Raw genomic sequence first — 23,159 nt, 5'->3', positions numbered from 1 at the left:
ACTAACTGCATTTTGCTTAAGTGCAATATTTAAGTCATGAACAGATCTAAAATTGTCAGATGCATTTAATTGAAATAACATCCCTAGAGCTAAACACCGAGTGTTTATAATAAGATACATGTTATTCATGATTAGCTAACTGCTGCCTTTCCATGGAAAACCCCACAGAAAAAGCAAGGGAAAGCAAGGGAACAAAACTGCACTACAGGGTGGGGGGAAAGGGAGGTGTTTGCTTCAAAGGGGGTTTGGTTTGGGTTTTGTCATTCTGCATTTAATCAAGTGATCTTTGCTCCTTTCTTTCCTCTAGTATCACCAGAAGTTATGTCTTCATGTAAAAAATGAAGGAACTTCTTCCTAATTCTTCTCACCTTCCTCCATGTCCAAAATCATAGGCACCTTCATCAAGACATCATGTACAAAATGCTGAGTCCAAATTAACTCCTACTTTGTTAAAATAAAAACTTATTTGAGAGCAAACAGTATCTACAAACTGGAAAACTACTACAGTACCTGCACACAGCTCAGACAGAAATCACTTTGATTTATTCTGATGCTAGTTTGCAAGTGCAGCACAGAACTAGGAGCATAAGCACAGAAGTCAAAACTAAAATTCCCACTGTATGTAGAGATCAAAAAGAAAACTATATTCTGCGTGAGAAAATGCAGTAAAATAAATGTATAGAAATAACAGGTATGTCAGTAACTTTCTGCCTAACAAAACAGTGTATCCTGATGGACACAACACCAAAAAATTGCTGCTTAAAATAATTAAAACAACATGTTTACTAAAAAAAAACAAACCCAAGCAGACAGATAAACAAAGAGCCTGTTAATTCTCTGTATTTTTTCTCCTTGGTAGTCTGTAAGGAAAATCAGAACAGTAAAATTAATACATGCAGGATAAGATATGCAGCTGAAAAGCTGAACAATCCAGTAATATACTCTTGGTTAATTTGACTTTTTGTTATTTGCTTTAATATCTCTACCATAAAGTTCTTCTCAACATATTCTTGCTAGCAACAATCTGCACCAGAATTAGTGTCTCTCAAGTAGCAAGTGTAGCATACACAACAATCTCAATGAGAGAGGCAATTAACAACTGCTGCAAAAAATAATTATATATAAAGATGGTTTGAAAGACAATACTCTATCTAAAATGACCTCACTGTATTCACAGCACTGATAAAACAGTTTTCCTTTAAAAAAATGCTGCTTTTTTTATTCATCAAAAGAGAAAAGCCCCAAGGTCACCTGTCAATAACAGAACAAACCCTCAGTAAATCACAGTGCTTCACAAATAAATTCCTCATCAGTAATTAAAACCAGGCCTCTCTGGCCCTGTGTTATCAGCTCATCAAATTCATTGCTCATCTAGAATAACAGATCCACATCTGCAGTCATTACAGCATGCCAGATAAATCAATCCTCTCAATGATGCTTTGAGCCATCTCTGCTCCCTTTTAACCAGCCCGATATTTATTTCCCCCTGACACTTCTGACATTCTATTTACTGTAGGCAAATGGAACTCATACGGCACCTTGTAATGGCTTTACCAAACCCCATTGTGGGGCATATCTTCCAAGACTGATGGGTGCAATAAACAAGGTTTTATGGTGTAAGTGTGAGCTTCCAACTTCTTTTTTTTCCAGGAATTTGACTTCTGCAGTGAAGATGGTTTATTACATTTGATTGCAGGTGGAAAAAGCTATATCCACTTTGAGACCTGTCAGCTAAAAGCAAGCAGAAAACTTGTGAAATAATATTATTTTTGTAATTTTATTTTCTCATTGATAACAATACAGAATAAAGCATCTTCCTGTCAGGACTTGGAAAGCAAGGCCATAATTTATCATTCCACCTCCACCCTCCCTCCCACCACATCAAACACAGGTCTCCTCTGTAAACTTCCAAAAGGTACAACAGCAATATATAATCACCACATACATACAAAGTCCACCCCAAGCCCTCCCCAGCATTGCTGTTCACATTCAAATCTGAAGTACGTGTGGTTAAATAGGTACACACGTACTGACAGATGGGGTCAAACCTGCTTTTGTGGCATCTGAACCCTGCAAAAATCACAGGTTTCTTACATTTACTGCACAAACCAAAACTTTTCACTGTTTGGTGCATTCTCCAGTAACCACCATCAGACTTGTTGGGTTCAAAACAAAACCATAAATTGTTTCCTTGAGAATGAAACAAACAGCACAAGAATTACTTTTCAGCATAAATTCTGATTGTTTGTACACTATCACAGCTGCTCTATTTAAGGACATAGAGTGAAAATCCGTTTAAACGAGAAGAAAAGGCATTCCTAGAATGGGAAAGTCTCCCAGAATATAACATGTGTTAACAGCTCTGAGGAGTTCAGCAATTTCCAGAACTTCAGCAGATCCCCCTCCTCCGTGGGGGTGGTGTGCTTCCACGTACATATGGACATTCATCCAGGAGATGCCTAAAAGCATATGCCATCCATCCAGGAGCCCCATTTCATCCTAGAAACCCGGGCTTGCTGTGCTCCAAAGAATGATCCTGCGTATAATCTGACTAAAATAGCAAATTTCTGGTGCAGGGAGCAGAGGCAGCCCAGCTTACCCCAAGCCAAGGCCCTGCACCTGGATCCAGCCCTGGGATGAGCAGGGCTCCACATCTCCCCCTCATTATGCACAGCTCCAAACTGACTTGCATTAAATTACTGTCACACTGTTAGTGCATCCCTCCTTTAGCATATATTAAAATTTTATTTCTGTGTGGCGGCGGTGCCTCACTCACAGCAATGTGAAAAGCTCTTTTTTTTGAACAAAAACAACGTCCGAGCCTACAGGAGGCTATGAATCCTCAGATCCTCCTTCCAACACTGATTCAAAAATGACAGGATATAGTCTTTTCCTTAATGAAAAATCTATATTTATCACTCTATTGTTCTTGTGTACTGATCCTACTGCTCTCTGAGGCCAAAGTTTGAATATATTGGATTTTGAAATAATAGCCCAAGGCTCCGAGATGCTGGGTCATGATACATAAATGATGAGAGGGTTGTTCCCTATTTCTCTGCTGCTTACCACAAAAACAAAGTACAAATTCCATGGTGAAGATCTTCAGAAGTCTACATTATCTGCGAAGTGCAAATGATATGGGATATTCACAGAACTATAAAAGATAAAATCAGGCTATACTGCGAAAGATGATCTGCCTGTTCTAGGAATAAACCAGTAATTTGTTGCTTTAATATCACAAAGTAAAGCCCTATTTTTATGTAACCACAGATGTGACAAGCTCAACTCCTTTGGATTTTCTAATCTTAATTCCAACTGAGTTTGCATATAAATGTTTGAAAAGATAAATTAATTTAGGACAAAGATCCAGAGACTGAATTTATCAATCTGTTACACTTCACACTTTGATTCTTAAGTGTAACAAGGGTTGAAAAAGAAGCAACCCCCAGCTCTAGACTGTTGGTACTAGGAGAATAAAGAGATAAAAAAACCTCTTTTTTTTTTTTTTTTTTTTCCTATAGCACAATTTAAGGCTGCTGTTATGATGAAAGCATAAAGGGGAAAATCTGGAAAGTATTTTTCACCTTCATCCCATAATAGAAGAGTTACTGTTACAGAGTTCTGTAAAGCTGCACGTTCTACACCGCTGTATTTTCAGGGGATGGGGAAGAGTTGCCTCTCTACATTTTGTTTCTCTGACGTGTCCAACTTTCCTTTGACCTTGAGTGACTCTGGCTGAAGTTTTCCAAACCAGCCACTGAAATCCTCATCTTGCCCCAGAAACCAAGGGAATTTCAGGGGGCCCTGGGGATATAGCTGCTCTTCATGCTTTTTGTCAATTACCCAAAAACCAAGATCTGAGATTCATAAACTACTGGGGCAGTTTAACATTCAGTGCCCAGGGAGAATTAACACCTTGGGGAATTCCTGAGATTACCACAACACTTAAGTGCCATGGAAATGCAAATACAACTTAGCTATGATTAATGAATATTCTTTTTAAAAATTTAGTTTATGAGTTATACACATGCAGTATAAATAGAGCACATGTACAGAAAAATAAAATTAAAAATAATAATTTCTCATGCAACAATCCATACCACATCATTTTGTCCAGGCATAATACGTTTCTGAGAAATTTTACCTGTTAAAAAATGCTTTGATTTCCAGAATCAAATGCAACCTCAGTTCTGCAAATCCATAGCACCAAGTGAGATGAATTCAGAGAAAACCAATCCAATTCCTCCTGCCAGGCACAGACCTGTGTCCAAGGGCTCCAACCAGGAATGGAACCTGCTCCTTCCTGGCCAGCTGTGGAACAAGGCTGCTCAGTCTACAGAAATGATTCCTAGAGACTTCTGGGGCAGCTGCTGAACTCAAAGCAGTTTTAGAATGTATTTTTTATCACCTATTCTCATGACTTATCCTCTCCAACCGTCTTCAGGAAAATAAGTTACAAGAAATTGATTAAAAAAACATGTTATAGGGAAAGGTTCTTCCCTTTAAATTTATTTAGCCATATTAAAAAATTATTCCATTCCTAAAATTCATTTTTAACATCTAAAGTGGGATGTGAGCAACCTTCCAGCCCAAAATAACTGCACAATGGAATACATACCTTACTTTTCTAGATTATTACATGTGCATTTCTTATTATGCATTCACACACTAAGTGACTGTTTGGTTTGGTTTTTTTAATTAACTTTAATTGCTTACCCAAGGTGAATACATTATGCCATGAAATAAGAATTTTTTAGTGTTGGGAGGCTAAAAAAAGTCACACAGTGATTGTATCCATGGCTCCTGGATACCTCTGCTCTCATTTCTTCACTTTTCCCCTGACAGTTTCCAAGATGAAATTGCCCCTTGAATCTACAGAGTCCCCTAACACTTTTCTGTCTGTCCCACAGACTCCGCCAAACAATTCCTTGTTAGGAATCATGCTGCTCCTTGCTAACTACTCAGATACACCATTTTACAAGCAGGCTGCCTGTACAGGTTTAGAGACACAGAGACACGAGTCTGATCTCAAATGGGAAGAGACAAGATCCAGTTGTGACACATCCAAGTATTTTCTGAGTAGAAGTAACTACACAAAGAGCCCTCAGGCAATCTGTTTATATCTGAATGGATCCAGAATGGATGTGCCCCGTTACTATTTGCTGGCAGAGGGTTGAAGCTTAGCAGCCAAGGGAAGAGAAGAGACGTGCACCAGCACACTTCATAAAGGGGGTACAATTTAGGCACCCTCACTACCCTCAGACTATTGCTCTGTCCACTGCCAAAATCAGACATTAACCTCTGGGATATTTCTAATACAAAATATCTCCTGCACATACAGAAGCATAACAACTGCAAAACTGGCCAAAGAATGCACTCGAAAAACACAAGATTAACCCTTCCCCAGCCCTGCTTTCCATGATAGGTGGCTGACAACAAGGATTTGTCAACCCCTGAGGATGCAGAAACCAGAACAATTCCTACAGAAGTATTAACCCACATGTCTGTACAGTCTTGGAATCCCAACTTCACCTTCTTATGCATCACTAATTATTTCAATGACTGCTTATTTCTCCTCACTCTTAAAATACACAGAATATGATCACGAGAGGTTACTTTGGAGAATGTACACTCCAAGGGTAACCTATGTACAGCCCCCACAGTTTAAAGGGGGATCTGTATCCTCCCAGTATTTCCAATATTTTTTTTCCACACTTTCACACAGCTGCAATTTGAAAAACATTGCATATTCCAGCTTGAACAACACTGAGTCATGGACAGCTAATCTCAGCTCCATGAAGAAAGTTGACCTCTCTAATGCTTGTGAGTCATTAAATGTACAAGTTCAGCAATTTCTGAAAAACCAAGATCAAAGATTACAACTTTTAAGAAATAGCAGAGCTATGGGAATATATTAAACTGACCACACAAATATGCTCAGGCTGTCATTTCATGTGCATGAACTACCAGGACCTGAAAAAGAGATGAAGCAGTGGGCACCCTAATGCCATGGAAAGCAGAGACTATTGTTTTCTGTTTATCAAACTGGATTTTCAACCATATGGGTGAAGAAAGATCCTCACATTATTCTTGGAAGTCAAGGAAACTTGACCAACACGGCTTCATTCCGCATTACCCACGATTCCAGAAACTGTGCATCATATAGTGTACACTGACATCTGGATCCTTGAGTATTTAAATCTTCTACCATTTCTCAGTATTTGCCAAAACCTCCGCCCAATGACAGGATTATGTGTTTCTTCAAAAATATTCAATTACCCCAACCCACAATAAGACCACAGAAAGGAATTCATTTGGATTTCTAGACTAAATTAAGTTGAAATTAGCAGACAAATCAATAACTACGACCACTCCTCTGTAAGAACTCTCACTGCTCTTAAATGTCACAGCTAGCCTAGACCTTACCACTGATACAGGATTTGCTGTAAGATCATGCTAGAGGAAGGGCATAACAGTTTAGTGTTCTGTGCAGTAATTATTTTATTATGTAACTTGATTAATATTGAAACGGCCTTTGCCTTGAACGATTATAAGAGAAAGAAAAACCAAAACAAAAAGAAGGAAAAAAGCAGTAGGTATTAGCTCTCCTGCTGTTTATTTGAGTATAATCCTTTCCTTCACAAAGTACAAAACCAGCAAGGTATGAGAATAATTGAAACACTCATCTCCACTTCTCTCCCCATGCCCTGCATGAGCAGTAATCAGAGAGTCAAGACTGGCTTGAATTCTCTCACATTTAAAAGACTTCACAATTTGACTGCGTTAAGATAGGCTGCTGGATATTTTAGCAACCATCAATTATGTCAGCACAGAGAATTGGTCACTCAAGGTAAGCCCAGCACTCCACCCACCAAGAGGAAGAACTCATAGGAGTAAAGTTAAATGACTTAACACTTTCTGAACACCAAAAGAAATAATGAGATGGCTCCAGCACTTTACCTATTAATCGGGAAGTCTTAGAATTCTTTCCTGTCCAACTTCTTGCAAGACCAACTTAATTCACAGAACATTTCACTATCTACCATCTGTTGTCACATATCATTACTCAGTGCAAACTGCCCAGTGGAGAGATAAGAAAAACATCTGAATGAGCAGCTGGGTGAGATAAAGCCCTGAGCCTGTGCACACACAGAAAAGAAAAAGATATCCCAGTCCTTACTGCAGATTACCTTCTTCCAATCTGCCTCTGCCTAACAGTTGGGAAATGCAGGCTACAGATTACAAGAGGTTTTAGATTCCTTGTTGGTGTTAAGACCATCTACAAATGGTCTCTCAGCAGGTGCCCATCTCAGAAACCCTGACCTCAGTGCCACTGTCCTACAGACTTAAAACACCTCAGCCAAAAGCCATCGGGCTTAAGAAATTCAGTCACACAAAGAATGGCAGCTGGATGCTCTCCAGCATGCTCTCCATTGACTTATCACACACTATCAGCCTAAGCACAAAGCCTCTATTTTTAGCTCTTCTTGTGGTATCAGGATCCAGTCAATCTAAAAGAAACAGAAGAAATTAGTCTAGGATTGTGTGCTCCTTAATTACCACAGAACTCCTACCCAAAGAACAGTTCTGCTCAAAGCCCTCACAGCAATTTAAATCCCTGATGGATCCCAGAACCTGTTAATACCATAAGAAATCCCATGTTCTTTTTGAGTCTCCTATAATTCTGCCAAAATATATTTAGACCTTGTGTACCAAAATTACTTCCACAAATATTCTGGCACAAAGACTTGGTGCAAGCCCTCTGCAACAAGGTGGTCTCAACTTTCCTTCTGAGAAGACTTTCAGGGGGTAATGACAAAAATACACACAAAGATAGATGTGAACTGATTTAATTCAATCCCACTGCTGGAAGGTACAGAAAGAAATGCAGCCTCCCCATCCACAAAGTGTTTATAAAAACATTCCACCAGCAATTTATGTCTGTGTCAGACAAATGGAAGTGGTGTCAGAACTTGCAACCTTTATGCTAAACCATCCAAAAACAACACAGAAAAGCCAGCTTATCCGCCCCAGTCAGCATTTTAATTTTTTAAAACTCATTTGTGTGAGGTGTTTCATCCTTCTTAAATCCCTGTGACATACACCTAAGCACTAGCAAAAAGATTATTTTGACATCGTTGCTTTTAGCTTCTCTTGGGGGATACCTACCTTTGCAAAAGTGTTTCACACCTTCCTGTGCAAGTTAAGCTCCTCAGATTGCATCAGTAAACCTGTGCCAGACAGGGGCACAAGCCTGACACACAAGGCAGGGAAGCTAAGGCTCCTTAAAGAATGAGGCAGATGTTGGAAAATGTCTTAGGGAGTGTGGAAGGTACTGGTTATCTACATACAGCATCCTATGAATCCATATACTCTCGTGCATTAATGCTTTCACACATTTATAAAGGAATTAATACATTCTCATAGAGGAATACCTGAAATTTCAGTTACTCTCTAGAATTTTATTGGTTAACTGCAATTTAATCACTTAGAGAAAGTACAGCAATAATTGAGTCAAGGAAAAACAAGAACAAATACATTACCAAGCTGTCAGGGCTGTCACCTGGTATGAGTTGGTTTGTTGTACCTTTAATACACTGACAGTTTGGGCCCAGTGTGGGAATGCGCCTTAAGCAGGAGGATCTGCTTATAAAGGCCTGACTTACAAAAAACAGAATTTGCTTATGGAATAGGAAAAAAAAAACACAGCAAACTGGGCTGTAAGGTCTTGGAGAGGTCAAGGCATGATTATTTCAGGTAAATATGCTTAAAATATAAATTTATGATTGCCTAAATATCTAAATTTAAAGGTTTTCACGCAAAGGGAAACTCCACAAACTAGGCACAGGACACTGAAGAGATGAGCACCCTCTTTACTTGGACACTTGCATTTTCACATTAAAATGTAAAGCTCTGAGTTTCTTTAGCCAGCAGTTAAGTATTCAAAAAAGAGAGACTGAGATATGTGAAGTATTTAACAGGCTCAGGACATCTTTCAGTACAATGACAAGCACTTTGATAAGACACAAATTACAAATAAATGCATTCTGTCTTTCAAAGCATTCTATTACTAAAGCCAAATGCAGAGACACTCGCACTCATTGCTTATGAGAACTGGAAGAGAAAGTACTAAGTTAATAATAACAACAATAATAGAGAATTTAAAGTTAATATGGAAAATTATGGGTGAAGATCAGACAGAAGAATTATCCTCTTATGAAAAACAGGACTAGAAATAGCACAGCAAGCCTTTATTATTGCTTTTTGAACACATACACAAATTTATCTTGTACTGCTATAGTACTTTCAGCAGTTTCATTGTCAGGTCCCATTTTCTGCTTCCTCCGTTCTCCCCTTCTCCTGATTCAAAACCATCCCTTTAACACATCATTCCTAATTAGATGATTAGTGCTTGGAAGGGCAGGAGATAAGTCATTTGCATAATTTAATCATAAAAAGAAGTTAAAGATACAGATTTTGCTGTTCGTTTGTACAATTATCTTCACCAGCCTGGGGGGCTGAGATATTAATGTGATTAAACAGTATTTCTGCAAACAGGCAACTGTGTGTCCTCTATTAAAGCAGAGCTGGAGGCAAATGAAAAATTAATTTTAGAAGACAATCAATTTTATTCTACATGACTGTAATAAATAACAGCCCATCTGCAGACAAGTCATTAGGCCCTGGGAGGCTACACGTGTCACAAAGTCTAAATGACACACAAGGCCGAATTCTCCACCAAAACCAGAGGCAGAAATAGCCCAGCAGTGGCCATTCCCCTTCCGAGAGAGCAAAGGATTTCCCAGAAAAGCCAGTGCACCTGTGAAGTACTCATCACCAACCACCATTTGGGCTCACACAAATACAGGGGCTTGGTGCTTCGCCCTTCATCATGTTTTCAGTCTTTTCTGAATTCTGCAAGAATAAATCAAGATTTGGCTCGATAGCCAGGATGCTACCTATGATGCCATAACCTTTATGAAATGTATATGCTAATTAAATACATAATAATTATCAGTTTGCTACTTTTTAAACTAAGGTACATACAATTATTTTTCACTATTTTTTACATGCAGTCACCTCCAGAATATTAAAATTCACTCCCTGATTAAAAATAATCACGATAGTCTCAAATACATGAAATATGATTATACTCCAAGTAAGGATTTCTGAATATGAGCAATGTACAATATATGCACAGCAACAAGTTTATAGTATTCCCTATACTAAAATGATTTGTATTTATCACCATTGGTAAACACTTCCCCCAATGGAAAAAGTAATATTCCTATTCACCCTATAATCCCTGATTCTTTACAACTGTTTATCAGGCAATGCAAATGAACATCTACTGACTCTCACTACTCCTGGCCCATGCAGTGCCTTTCATCATAAAAATGCAGATCTTTACTGGAAAGGTTTGGGATTCCACTATGCACCACTTCCATGTTTATTTCCTGTACAAATATATGGACTTAATAAAAATCTATCCAAATATAAGATTCACTAAATACATAGGTGATACAACTCATGTCCCAAGGATTGTTTCATTATTCCACTTCCAAATTTGCATGAAAGGTTTCCTGATGTGGCCCTAAGAAATTTACAGATTAACTCATTGCTGTGCACTGAGGTTTGAATGCTTTCTATGCTGGCAATCCAAAAATCACTGAAATCAGTTGGAAGACTCTGGTCCTACAATGATTCCATTGTGGAATTTTGCCTGCAGTGAGTTAAAAAGACAAAGCAAAGGAATCTCCTCCTTCATGAGAGATGCAAAGCCTTCGTGTTCATTCTGTCTCCTCTGCAGTCTTACACTGGTTGGGTCAGGACATTATGAAAAACCAAAAGCGAAAAAAGGAACTTTCAAATTTTGCCCACAGTCATACAACCAAACTAAGCAATCAACACAAACACTTAAACAAAAACACTCTTTGCCCACCTACTGTCTGTAAACTTGTTTACTTTCACTCAGATTCTCACAGTGCCAGACGCTACAGGGGATTATTGTGGAAACAATCTGACACAATTAGATAAACTATTTCATGTGCATAAGATGCTAAAAAGAGCTTCTAACTAAAAAGCAGAAAAGTAAACAGCAGCATCAAAAACCCCTGCAAACAAACACCAGTATCAAAATACGGTCAAGAAAATCTTAAACTTTGGGCTTGTAAGACACTTTTAAAGTTTTAAAGACAACTCAGTGACCAACACAACAAATGAAACTTGTGAGTGGTGTCTGCTGTTTGTGTATTGAGTTATTGTGTTGTTTTTGTGAATGACAGGTCAATCTAGATGTGGAGGAAAGATGAAGCTGTGTGGCCACAAGAACCTGAAGATGTCAAAGAGAAATTCTGTGACAGCCAGAGATGGGAGGAAATCATCATCACAGAACAGACCGCAGAACAGAAATCATCATCACAACACATTCAGACCCTAATACAACACACTAATTCAATGAAATGCAGTCCCACTAGAATCAGCCCCTTACAGGCTTACATGTGAGACTGAGCAGCAGAGATGCTCATCCCTGCCAGGCATTCAACTCCTTGTTAATAGCTAAGTTTCAAAAAGAACAAAAAAACAGCATTTATACTATCAGAAACTTCACATGAACGAATAAAAAAAGTTCTCCTGAGGAGTTTCTATCCAGATCAGAATATACCAGAACTCAGTCACTCAACTGACCTTCACTCAGTGAACAGAAGTTGTTAAAAATGGTTTTAAAAGTCTAATGCCATAATCTGATCTACTCCATTGCACTCTCTGCATTACTCAGGAAAGATGACTCCAGTCAATGTCTCACCAGTATTTTTTTTTTTTTTTTGCTTCCACACCAACATGAATAGAGATTCTCTCCTTTAAGGACAAATAACTAAGATACTAAGATGGAGCAGTTTATTAGAGGGCTGTGGTTGTGGGGTGGGAGAGGTACCTGCAAACTAAAATTCTGAAGAAAGCATATTTAAATAGGGCAAGGTAAGTGGATGACCAGAAACCCTCAACGTTAACATGCAAGAGAGAAGTCATTCATGAAGCTGCAAGACAGAAATGTTTCAAAGTTCCAGCAAGAAGAGAGATGTTTGAACCAAAAGTCAGTTGCTTAGCAAGCAAGGCAATTCATAAAAACAGAGCAGAAAGAAGTGGTAGCAATTCTGCTTCTGAGACAAGAAATCCTAGTCCACAGAACAGCAGGATCAATTAATGCTCTTCAGCACTGCTGACCATGAGCACAAGTGAGGTTTGCAGTGTGTTACAGCAACAATTCTGGCCAAACCCTCGCTGAGGGCTCCTGAAAGAGGCACTGTGGCTGCTGAGAGCAGCACATCAGCCTGGGCACAGGGGCATGGCACACACCTGGACTGCAGCAGGGCAGCAAAAGGTTCAGCCACCCTGTACCGAGCTCTCTGCAAACAGTCAGCCTGGCAGAATATAAAAATGATTTGGTAATGGCAGGGTGCTCAAGGTATTCTGAGAAGTCACCTATCAGATACATGAACTGCCGTGTAAAAAACCCAACAAATAAAGCTTTACAAGCCAGAAGACTCCCCAGAGCTACAAATGAATCTTTCAGCAACAAGCTCATACAACAGAGGGAACAGAACACCGAGTTCATTACCCTGGGTCCTGTTTCAGTATCCATATTCTGCTCTTGTCTAACTGCCAGCATTTTACCACCTTGCTCTGTTTTGGTTTTTTTATTGTTGGTTTTGGGAGTTTTTGTGTGTTAGGGGGAGGGGTTTCAGTTTTTCTTGTTTAGACATGTATTTTAAGTCTCACTGGAAAGACTTGACATTTTTCCTGCTTCTATTTTTCAGTATTATCTCAGCAGCTCTTTAGAAAATTGCCTTCCTTCAGCACACAACAACATTTAAAAGTACAAGGAGGAGAGGAGGCAGCTGCAGACACCTGCAGCCCTGAAAGAGAGATGCCTTCATCAGCCTCACAGAAAACAACAGGGATAACATTTCACAGACACAGGACATTCTCTGATTAACTGTTATCAAAACAGTCTATTAGCTAGCATGTCAAACTTGCACTAGGCAAAAACAACCGCTGCACATGTAAGAAAAACCATAATGCATCATATTTTGAACATGCTGATTAGAGGTTCTAAATGAAACTCAAAATATCTTTTTCTTTCAACTAGCTTTATCTTCTTAATTAGCAACTCTTAAGTTACTGTAACATACAAGTAACTAAATCCCCCTACTGGCACAACCTCTGTGCCAGGAGCTTTCTTTACAGCCACCTTTATTTTGTAATTGCAAATATACAAATATTCTTCTCTAGGGGTGGCGGGGAATAGGCAAAGTCAGCTCCTCATCACACACAGAGGATTTCAGGAAACTGTTTGTGAGATGGAGATGGCACAAGATGGCATGCTTGACTCCCAGGCAGGACAAACACACCAGCAGAGTGTCTGTACTGACCTGCCTGAGTGACTCCTCTGCAGGGCAGTGACCCCAGCAGTGGCTGCCTGTGACATCTACTCCCAACTCCCACAGAACCCAGCCATCCCAATGAAATCTTCCTTCCACAGCACAGTTATTTCTACTCTGCAAATACATTGCCCAGAAAGGCTGAGCATCAATCCTTGCAAATACTCAAAATCTACCTGGAGACAGCTCAGCACAACCAACTCCAGCTGACCCCACTGAGACAGAGGAACTGCTCTGGATCATATTCCCAGAATGGTTTGGGTTGAAAGTGATCTTAAAGCTCATCCCACCTCCTGCCATGCCAGGGACACCTTCCACTGTCCCAGGCTGCTCCAAGCCCTGTCCAACCTGGCCTTGGACACTACCAGGGACGGGGCAGCCTCAGCTGCTCTGGGCACCCTGAGCCCACTGTCCCTGTCCCCAGTGGTTCCACCCCAGTGTCCCTGCCACCAATGCCTCCTGTCCCTGTCCCCAGTGGTTCCACCCCACTGTCCCTGTCCCCAGTGGTTCCTGTCCTTGTCACCAATGGCTCCTGTCCTTGTCACCAGTGGTTCCATCCCATTGTCCCTGTCACCAGTGGCTCCTGTCCCTGTCCCCAACGGTTCCATCCCACTGTTCCTGTCACCAATGGCTCATGTTCTTGTCACCAATGGCTCCACCCCACTGTCCCTGTCACCAGTGGTTCCACCCCATTGTCCCTGTCACTGACACCAAGAGCTCCACCCCACTGTCCCTGTCCCCAATGGCTCCTGTCCCTGTCCCAGTGGCTCCATCCCCCTGTCCCTGCTGTTTAACTGGTGTTAAACAGCACCAGTGCCAATGCCTGCCCTGGAACACCACTGCTCCCTGGGCGTCCAGCAGCTGCCGGCAGCTCTGAGCGTGACCATCCAGCCAATTCCTCATCCACGATCCATCCAACTCCAGTTCAGAGACAGGGAGAGCCCTCATCTCAAAATGCACAAAGATGACCTCAGGAGGACCCTGCTAAACACAGCAGCTCTGTGATTCTGCAAAATATGGTAAATTTGGAACTGTATACACAGTGTGAAGTAACTCTGATGAACTTTTTATAATAAAAAGTGTTCTGTTTTAATTCCACTGTCCATCCAGGCTTGAAAACAGCAAAGAAGAAAGTTTTGGCGTTTTGCTGATTTAAAATATCACAAGAGCATCCCAGCCTAAAAGTTCTCTTGCCACAGACTGGACAGAATTGAATTACATGCTGAGAATTACTCACTTACATGGCTATGACAAGCATAAAAAAACCTACAGACTTTAACTAAGGACACCAAGATAGCCCACACAGCCCTGTAAGTTTATTTCGCAATTTTAGATCGTGCCCACAGCAAATGCAATTTACACTAAATTTCTGGATTATTCTAAAGTCTCCCTCTCCAAAAATCCAAGGCTGATTTCAATGGTTGAGAGAGCTTTGGAAAAATCCATAAGTTTAGTTTAAATCACATCATAAATTCGTGTGTATGTAAACATTTCATCAATGAGTATGCATGTATCTTAATTGCATAAATCCTACATTAAACGTAACTCCTGCTTTAACTTACAGGGGAGCTGAAATGTGTTATCTGATAGAATATGAGAACTCTGATCACAGGAGCCTATGGCTGGCAACAAGAGTGAAGAAGAACAGTAAATGCAAAATGCTGCTGAAAAACAGCCCTGAGATTCTTTCAAAGAAAAATCAGAGCTACCTCTGCTCAAAATACTGTCATCCTACCAGAGACAGAAAGGATGAGGGGGTGGCATTCCAAGGAGGCAGCACAACCTCCTGGCATGGAGCTCATTTCTGTGTCTGAGCACAGGAAACCCTCAAGTCTCACAAGCTGTGAGATGTCTCAGGTTGAGCCTTGCAAGTGCACTGGCGATGCACAACGTGACACATTTCAGTACCCTTTAGTGTCATTAACAGACTGGATTTACTTTTAGACCAAATAAATAGGTAACATCTTAATTATACAAACGTACTTTTCACAGCCCCTGAAGTAAATTTTCCTCTGTTTTACAGAGGGAGCAAAATCTAGAAAGAAACTCTAAAATCATTAGAGGAGATGACCTCAAAATTCAAGATCTACCCTCCCCTTTGCATGTCACAACTACAGTCAGTGAAAAGGGCAACTGAACTAATTCACTGAAATGGAAAAATATCTCAAAATAGTAAAGACTTCACCTGATTCACTGACAATACATCACAGAAGGTACTCAGCTCAAGGAGGAGAGTAAACTAGTTGACTTGCTGGGAAAAATCTGAAGGAACATATATTAAGGATCTTTTCAATACTTATGTTCTATAAAATACATTTCAATACTTCAGTGACCAGATGCCAAATCCTTAACTAATATTGTCACTGGAAACCTTCAATTAATGACAATATTAATGGAGCTTTACGTAGCATAGATAATAGTGCACATGCATAATATAGCAAGATACCTCAAGTTTTACACATTAGTTGTAAAAAGCCCATTAATAAAGAATAATCCAATAAAAGCTCTGTTTGTCATGGCATTACCATACTTTTTAGTGTAAGAAAAAAGAGTCTCCTTCTTAAATAACTACTAAATGCTTGGGGTTCTAACATATTGCTGCAAGCTATAATGGTTATAACTGTTAATCCAATACACCTTTTATACAAACCCATAAACACACGAGTGGAAAAATAGCACAGATGTTCATCTCTAATGCAATTTCCATTCAATTTCCTAAGTGCAGTCCCTGTGTGCAAACTAGCTTAACGTTATGTTTAGCTTGCAAATTCTTTTAATAAATAATGAATGCAATAAAACTGGTAGATCAATGGCAAGCTGAGAAATCATAAAAAAGCCTTTTGTGCTCATGCTGTTGCCGATTTCAAACTTTAATCCAGCTCCAGATCAATAGTACTTTTTCTTTTTAACCCACCCTGTAGATAGCAGACAGAGTGGATGTAGGTTAAATGCCTGTACCAGATATCAATTTCCAGAAACTTGATAACATCAGGCACAACTGCAGTCGAACATTTTATACCTTATCATAGGAACAATATACACTGCTAAACATCACACTTTAAAGCACTGCACAGTAATAAAGGCAGCACATTAACTGGGTTTGGTTCTTACTTTCTTGAGAAGAGGTATTTGCGAGTGGGTCACAAAAAGCTCTGAAATACTCTATTTTAATGAGCAAAATGGGCTCAGTGGGTCAGGATGTACTGACAAGGGAATATTATCTCCCCACGTCTGCTAGTGACAATAAACTTTACATACACACCAAACAACAACACGGCTGCGCTACCAAAAACTAAAGGCAAGCAAAGAAATTTCTGCTTTACAGGATTCGGATATTGGAACCTTCTGGGGCAGGTATCAAAGTACATTAGTTAATAGGTATCAGTGTTTCTTACAGGTTGTAGAATGGAGGGAGAGGGGAAACTCTATTACCCAGACACTTTGGACAACCCTGTTTTACCAAGAGAGAACAAAGATCAAAAGCTTGTAGCCTCGAGGGACGGTTCTAATATCAACCAGGATAAATCTAAATCACTAAGAATCATTACTAACTAACATACTTGTGCTTGGGAATGCAGGTTTAATCAGAACATATAAAAACCTTGCCTTGGCTTACACCAAAGGAACACATCCCAGACAGCAGGAACTCCAAAGTAGCCTCATTACATTTGGGTTTGATATTAGTACTGTGCATGTAAATAATCATTAAAATTACGCATTTCCATACACCTACAGGTTTTATTACACTGATAATCACACTAAGAACTCACAAAAGCAACCAGCTGGGAACTTCACGTGTATTTCAAAGTAAGGATTTGGATAACTTTGTTTGTAAGTTCAGAAAATTCGTAATTATCACCTCTGGAAAGGCACAAAAGAGATTCAAGATCCTCCATTCAGCAAGTACAAGATCAGACCCAAAAACACAGGAACGTGTTTTTCTTCCAAAAGCAGGGTTCAGTAAATATGTCCCACCTTTGATGAGAAGGGCTCAGATCCTAGAAACATTTTTAAGTTCTTTGCCCTTGTTCTGGAAAACGGCCCCTGGCATGAATGGGAGGTTCACCTCAGCAAAGTCAAAACGGAGACTTTACAGCCCGGATTTCAACACTTTTCTAATACTAATGCTGACAAACAGCCCTTACAAAACACCAATTCCAGCCTGAAAGCAGTGAAATAAACAAGACAATTCTTTAAAACATCTCATGAGGCTCATTTGAAATATTTACTGCAAAATTACTAAGGTAGGTAGAGACTAGTTTCTCACTCCAACGCCACTGCCATACAACAAAACAAGATTCTTTGATTCAGCGGGTTTTGCTGGGCTCCTCAGTCCGACCAAAGTTGATTTTCCCTGCCTTTCAAAGCAGTGCACAAACAGAGGCTGCGTGTGCAGCCACAGCCCCAGCGTGAGAATAATTCCCCATCTACAGAGCTGGTCCCTTCTGGAGGCTTTCTGAGTATAATGCTATTGCCACACATTGATATATTGGTGAGAGAAAGGCAAATATAACAATGCTAAAGCTTAAACTCATTTGAATAAACTGTGAATTTCTATTACATATATTGTTTCCTTTATCAAATTGGAACTACTGGAGCAAGAATACCAAGAATGCCAACATAAATCTAGATCCGTTACAGCCAGTTTCTCCAATTTATTCTCAGAAGCCTTAAAGACAAAAAGTCAAAGTTCTTCCGTGTCGAGAAAAGATTAGGAAAAGGAATATTCCAAGTAATTTTTAAAATGAAAATAAAATAGTCAGAGAGAGAAATCAGGTTTAGCAAAATGACTGCACAAAATACTAATTTATCCTCTAAAGAAAAACAAAAATGACCACGAGTGGTTTAGTAAACACTGAGGAATAAAAGCTGTGCATAGCCTACATGAGAAACAGATCTTCATTATTCATGGCAGAGTACTTTACACTTTGTGCTATCTTTTTTTCAGAATTTAAAACCCTTCCACAAAGACACATTCCAGCCTTTTATGGTTTGTGTTCCACAGGTTCTATCCAAGATAATGGATACCAGACTAAACTGACCCGAAATTAACGGTGATCAACAACTTCTCCAACATATCTGGCCCTACATGGGGAGTAGTAGCAGTAACATAATAAACAAGTATTTTAAATCTAACAGATGTTGAATCCAGACATACTTAACTTTAAAAGAAAATTCTTAATGAGGTAAAAAAAGGAAAAAAGAAAAGCCTCACTTCAGCCTGTAATCAATTTGGACACGATGATATTCTATTTATAGCAATACTTTTAACATGTTCTAGTCTTATATTATTTATTCGTATCATTCCTATTACAATGAAATATTAATGTTGAGAAAGTGGTTACTCTATTAAGGAGCTATCCTATGTTTAGATTTTAATATTGATCTCCACTATTTGGGAATAATTAATCATTCTGTAAGAATCTGCATTTGCCTGCGTTGTAACACGATCAGGAGTTTAGCATCTTCCCCCACAATAATGCCAAGATTAAATTTATATTTTGACCTATTCCTAAAGGCAATTTAGTTATTCCAACAGAAGGGGGAAAAGGGGATACCGCCACTTTAAAAGCTTCAATCTCTTTGACATTGCTGGCAGTGTATGGGAACATTAATGCATCTGTCATGATAACAAGCTAAGAATAACATCTAGACATCAAACCGAGCAGAGAATCCATCTGAAGTGATTCATTCAGATCTGTCTCATTGATTTATTAAACACAGGGCAACATCTGCAGCCTCACAGAGCCGCTTGGCGAAATTAATGCAAGATCAATTCAAATGGAAAAAAGTGCAAAAGAGATAAATCAAAACACAATTTGCATGCAGTTCCACAATCAGGCTTATTGGGTGCAAATGCTCAATTTTCCTCCCAAAGCAAATGAGTTTAAATGTTGTTTTATCTTTGTAGAATTGTGTGATTTGAAGTGACAGTGAAGAGTTCTGCAGGTTGAAATGGTGAAAAGAAAAAAAGGAGAAGAAATGCTTGCAAAGACCTTTTGAATATGCAACAAGAATATCATTAATACCTAATTGTTTAGCTTTTTTGTCTTTGCTACAAAAACACAGTATTTTTCAGTTGTAGAAGTCTCAGTAGAAAATTACATATGTATTATGCATATACACATGCAGGAATCATACAAATACTCCATTTTGGAGAAAAAGCATGTTATCCTTCAAATGGGGAGCTCTAGTGCTATGAAGAAAGAAGGGAATTTTAATCAAGGGTTCTCCAGATTAGATATGCATCTGATGAAAATATTCAAGTATTTTAGGAGTTTTGAACAGGCACAGACTTTCAAGATACATAAAAAGAAAGAGGGATTTTTCCAAAAGCATAACTACACCGCTCAGGAAGTGGGAGAATTCCTTTCTCCATCTCAAGCAGAATCCACTTTGCCAGCGATCTCTCTCCAGAGTGTCTGAAGTGAGCCTCTTCTCCAAGGAAGAGAGGAGAACTGAAAAACTGATGTTTATTTAAAAATGCTAACACCTCCAAAATTCATAGATTTGGCCAAGTCTGAATGCAGGCTAAATATCCACTTAGAGAAAGAAGTTTATGGACAATCAGATGCCCACATTTCCTATCAATATACAGGAAGCTGTGTGCAGTGCTACATGGCTGGATTGCTTTAATTATAATCTTGACATCAGTCTCCTAATAAAAGACAGAGTACTGCTGACTATAGGGTAGCTTTTAATAGTCAACATGACTAGACCCTCATTATCTCATAAAATTAAATGTCTGCATTTACTGCTTAAATTCATTTCTAAAGCCTTTTATTGTTTGTGAATAGCCAAAGTAATGCAAAATATTAGCTTAACTGGTTGCTTTAAATCATAAAAAAATATGCCATGCACTGAAATGCTCTTTTCTGGAAAGTATTCTGACCATTCACTGAAAAATCCAGACCAACACTGTGCTTTTTTCAGTGGCCAGTAGCATCCATCAAACACAGAACTGCGTGGAAGAGGCTGTGATCACACTCATATAATCCAATTTTTCAGGACTGACATATGTACTATCATAAACATGTTCTTACTACAGTTTTAAATTTCCTTTTAAAAATACATCCTCATTACAGTTTGCTTTTTTTAAAATTAACTAAATGTTATGGTTTACTACTAAATTTAAGCAATCCTCCATAATGTAAGTAATATTCTAAGGTGCTGCCCATCAGCAGCTAGATTTTGTCAGCATGTTGCACTCACTTGAGGGTGGCACCTGCAATGAAATGAGCAAGTTAGTTTCATTTCACAAACCTTGCTTGCAAACCAGGCTGCACGGTGCTGGCTAAATACAAACATTTTAGGAATATTGTGTAAATACGTGAATGAAAGTTTCAACAGTGCGTGTGAACGTACTACAGAAATACACAGGTCAGAGCTGCTGGACAGAGTAACTCCTGCTACAGAACACAGACACCAAAAAACTTTCACCCACGGGTGTGTTTCTCTGGAGCTCTTACGAGCTTTGTAGACAAACTCAACTAGAAAAATACATCAGAATAAGCGGGAGAAGTAGAATTTATCTTTTTCTTCAGTTATATATAATTGATGGTTTGCATCCCAATTCAAAAAATAATGAGAAGTGCACGCTAACCTAAGAGATGCCGACTTTTACAAGTCAATTACCAGTGAAAATAATGATACCCAGCATTTCTTACTGCTTTTACTGGCAGCTCCTGAGTTTACTGCAGCATTTCTACAGTATTCAAATAAACTTATAAATAGCTATCAAATTTTTAAAAATATTAACTAGAAAAGCAATGCACAGTATTCCGAGTTGATAGCAGTATTTCTGAAAGATAACGTATTTTCAAGCCTTTACTTTCCAGGTACAGAACTAAAAGCTGTGAGCATGTGTTGTAACAGTTCTACTGCATTTGATTTGTTTGATAACGTGCACTGCAGTGCTTCCCAGGTCATTTCACAGCAAACAAAAATAATTAAGATTGCTCATGTATTTAACTGTTTTTACCCAACATTCTCTCCAGTAAGTATGGACTGCTCAAGGGAAAAAAAAAAAAATCTGTAAATAAAATGAGGCATTAAGCATTTAATTCGCAGGACAGAATACAATTAACATTAAGTTACAATCCTTGAACAAAGTTTCAGGTGTGCTGATAACACTCCTCATGCCTTACACCTGAAACCGTGAATGCAAAACACCTGATGTGAGCCGGTTCTTCCAACCAGTGGCATCTTCATGAGGCACGAAGAAGCAAAATGTACAGGGATTTGCTATTCTTGAACAGGTAAAAATATGTTTTCATAGCAGGGTGGGGAGAGTTTAAGCACATTCAACACGTGTGAGTCTGAGCTGGGAGCTCTGCCTCATCCCCAGCCTTTCCAAGGGCTCTGCTCCACTCTCTGCTCCGTTCAGCCCCTTCTGGAGCATCACTTGGCTCTTCACCTTCCCACTGCATTACCCATTCCCTCGTCCTATCACACCCATAAGTCTATGTCAAAGAGAAGGGGGGGGAAAAAAAGTTGGGAAATACAAGTTTTAAACATTTAACACTGCAGCATTTCGAGATTTTAAAACGCTGGTTGTACAAGAGCAGAAATCATTAGACTGCATCTACAGGCTGCATCCTATCAGATCCTGTATTTCCCTAATAAAATAACTTTGGCACGGTCACAGAAATTAACGAGATGTATTTCTTTAACCATCAACTTTCATGCTAGTCGAGTCTCAGAAACATTTCACAGAAGCATTTACATGTGAAATGTGCCCCTTAGTAATCTAATGTATTTGAATAAAATTAATGTAAGCCTCAGACCGTACTTCCAAACCCATCACTTAAATAAAGCAGTGGGCGTGATGTCATCGAGGTGCCTGACATTGAAATAGGCAGCGGGAGAAGGGGTTACAGAAACAGAACGAGAGCAAGAAAACCAGCACATAGTTCATATTAACAGATGTAGCAATAAAGTGCATCTCTAAACTGCCACCTGCAACATAAAGTGATTTGAAACAAAGCAAACATTGCATTCAAGGATAACGCCCGGTCTGCTCCCGCTTCAGCAGCGAGCGCAGGATCAGGCCCCGCATGGCACGAAATTAAGTTATTAAAGATAAAACCCCCGTTCAGTGCTAAGCAGGACGAACCAGGGACACAAAGCCCACAGTTACTGAACACGGGCACGCCGTAGGTCGGATATCGCACCCAAAGCTCGCTGAAGCGTCTGTAAAGAAAGTTTGCTGCCACAGAAAGCACGCTGGCATGGAAACGTTTCTGGAGACGTCCCTCACCAACTGCTGAAGCAGGGAACGGCGACTCCGAAGTGCCTGCCTTACACCCTGCCCCACGGCACCAGTGTTCCTGCCGAGCCCCGAGAGGGTTTTGTGTTTATTTAGATCATTATCATTTCTAAAGGCAGCAGCCATGAGGTCACAAACCGGGATTATAACCCCGAGTATGCAGGACCCAGCAGGGATCCGGGGGCTCGGTGACCGCAGCCGGGCAGGGGCTGCGGCCGCTCCGGAGCTGCGAGTGCGGGAGCGGAGCCGCTCCGGGGGCACCGGGACCCGCAGCCCCTGCCCGGGCACCGGGCTGGCACCGCCCGCGGGAGCGCCGGAGCACAGCCGCGGGTTCCGCCGGGACACAAATAACGGAGAAAACTTTTGGAGATTCGGGTTGGGTTGTTTTTTTTTTTTTTTTTTTTAAGGAGTGTTTTCGGGAACTATCGGCTTTCCCTGCTTGGAGAAAA

At 39.8% G+C, this 23,159-nt stretch overlaps 1 protein-coding gene and 2 long non-coding RNA genes across 5 annotated transcripts in view; 1 reads left to right on the top strand and 2 right to left on the bottom strand.

The window, feature by feature from the left end:
• The window catches only part of DACH2 (dachshund family transcription factor 2), a 247,642-nt gene that overhangs the window by 223,714 nt on the left and 769 nt on the right, over positions 1–23,159 (bottom strand). The gene's annotated exons all lie outside the window — the stretch shown is intronic.
• LOC128795233 (uncharacterized) lies at positions 829–22,774 on the bottom strand. Its single transcript, XR_008433446.1, has 3 exons — positions 22,702–22,774; positions 1,539–1,731; positions 829–860 (listed from the first exon to the last, which is right to left on the bottom strand). It is a non-coding gene; the product is annotated as an uncharacterized LOC128795233 (long non-coding RNA).
• LOC128795232 (uncharacterized) lies at positions 14,035–15,435 on the top strand. Its single transcript, XR_008433445.1, has 3 exons — positions 14,035–14,461; positions 14,553–14,752; positions 15,007–15,435. It is a non-coding gene; the product is annotated as an uncharacterized LOC128795232 (long non-coding RNA).

Source organism: Vidua chalybeata, chromosome 14, assembly GCF_026979565.1.
Source record: "Vidua chalybeata isolate OUT-0048 chromosome 14, bVidCha1 merged haplotype, whole genome shotgun sequence".
Lineage (NCBI taxonomy): Eukaryota > Metazoa > Chordata > Aves > Passeriformes > Viduidae > Vidua > Vidua chalybeata.
This window is presented reverse-complemented; position numbering and strand designations above follow the sequence as displayed.